The sequence below is a fragment of the Sinohyriopsis cumingii genome, unplaced genomic scaffold (assembly GCF_028554795.1).
Source record: "Sinohyriopsis cumingii isolate HCF-2022 unplaced genomic scaffold, ASM2855479v2 utg001869l, whole genome shotgun sequence".
NCBI classification, from domain to species: domain Eukaryota; kingdom Metazoa; phylum Mollusca; class Bivalvia; order Unionida; family Unionidae; genus Sinohyriopsis; species Sinohyriopsis cumingii.
Window position 1 is genome coordinate 679455 of NW_028316075.1, and position 2403 is coordinate 681857.

Genomic DNA, 2403 nt, shown 5'->3' on the forward strand with positions numbered 1-2403 from the left:
GACTTGTTATCACTTAATATGTGCATGTGGAGAGAGAGAGAGCTTAAATTAGCTTAAATTAGTGCAATATTTATACACATAAACACAAAATGTTTTTAGTATTTTGTTTACTATAATGAAAGAGTAAGACCACTTGATCAGTGGTGTCTGGTCTTCACTGTAGCATGAACGAGATCATTGTATTCTACAAGAAAGCATCAAAATAGCTTCCAAACTCGCTGTTACGAGCTGTGATTTATGGCCATAACCAACTTCAACTCGTGATTAATAAGGATGATGTGTACAAGTTGCCAATACCATTGCCCTTCTGTTAATGAACAGCAGTAGATATGATAACGACAAATGATCACGTAAATCACTCCTCCTTTATTCTCACTGATAAAGATAACGGAAGAGTGAATCAAAGAACACAGGCAGAGTCTCAAGAATAATTTTTTTTCAAAATGAGATGGTCATTATGCTGTTATTTTCTAATAAGCTATTATTTAATAGAACCACTAATCACTCCTGAATACATAATATAATAGTGGCCAGTATATTTGATGGAAGGAAAACCTGGGAAGAAAAACTGAACCACAGGAAGCTACTGGCAAGCTTTCTCACATATCTACAAGAGCCAAGACTCGAACACATTAGGACAGAGGTGAGTTATGAGTGAGCTATAAAGGTGAGTGCTGTTAACCACCAGGCACCCCACATTTCACTGGACACAAATATTTTTAACATATTTGAACCATGTGTATTTTTAAAGCCATTTGACTTTATTGATGATAATGTCAATAGAAAAAGTGACTTTATGGTTAAGGAACTATCATTTTGAATTATTAAATGGAAATGTAAAAATTCAAAACATTTGTTTAATAAGTCAATAAATAAATTTAATTTTCTTGTCTTCTTACGATTTGTGCTGACTTAAAATATGTACAGTTTAATAATACAGTGACAAGAATCGAGTATTAAAAGGCTGTTGTGCTTGTATTAACAGTATGATCTCCCTTTTATGCTCTAGTTTAATATTGTCAAAAAGAGATGCTGAAACAACTTGCTTTCCCAAAAATATGATGCTGAATGAATAATGTGCTTGGCCTTTATGCCCATATTGTTCTGAGAATTCTCAATCCACTTTAGACTTTAAAACAGTTAATTTATGTAGAGTAGTGACGTAGAACAAACAAGTAACGGCACTGCCAACTAGCAGAGTTCCCCATTGACCAAGCCAGTTTCAGGGTTGAAACAACTGATCTGTACTACTGTCAGAAAACATAAGATAACTTCAACAGTTATAAACAAAAGGAAATGCTGTAACAATTTGCTTGCCAATATCAAAAGTGGAATGAATAACGCATGTTAAATTATGATTTTGTGTTAAGCTGAAACAACACATGGATTGATGACAATTTTAGTCAGTCTTTATTCAGAATTTAAACCTACATTATGGTCATTTGTTAATGAACATAAGAGAGTTATGCTGGTTAAGTGTCTTGTACAATTGAAGACATGTCTTTTCATAAAGACTGCATCACTTTGGACGATTGCCTGAATCACTGAAAAAAGATAACTCTTGAGCACATGGATCAAAGTTAAGAACATTGCAGTGGATGTCTAGCTGAAATGTGATCTGGAAGAATGCAGTTTGGTAAAAGCAATAAAGCAAAATCTACATCTAATATTTTTGGGAAATAAACAATGATACGAGTGACTAAACACACGATTTGCACTTTGTAAGTACTATACGAAATAGAAGAAGTCCTCCAGTAAACTCTAAGCAACCCATGAATTATTAAGTTTTTTATTATCTTTATTTTATTTCATGTATGAGTAATCAGAAAATAATAACATTAAAAAAATCATTGTAGTTTACAACAGTTTATTGACATGGTAATTGAACAAGATCTGTTCACTGCTGTGACGAAGCTCATCTAAATCAATCAGATGCAAGACTGCCTCAGAACAACAAAACTCACTGAATATCTTAATGATATAAGCATACTTGCCAAGTTTGGTAAAAATCTAATGAGGAATTGAGTTGCTAAAATGTTGACATACTTTTGCTTAAGATCAGCATCTACATTTAATTAATAATCTATCCAAGAGGAAAGTTTTAACATGAGGAAACTGATATACTGTGTGCCTGATTTGTACCTAAAATTCCATTGTTGGTGCCCCTTAAACAAATTGAGACTGGTAAGATCTCCATAACATCCAGCAGTACCTATGCAGTCACAATGATAAAAGCGGTTTCAGGTTCAAGCCTACTCATGTGTACAATTTATCTAAACACAGCTTCTTCTGAACAATTAATTTTTTCTGTCAATTATTTTCAGTTGATCAGTGATCTTCCTTCTTTTATATACAATATTTAATATACCACTACAAATAGGCTTGTGCCATGACCCACAAAAT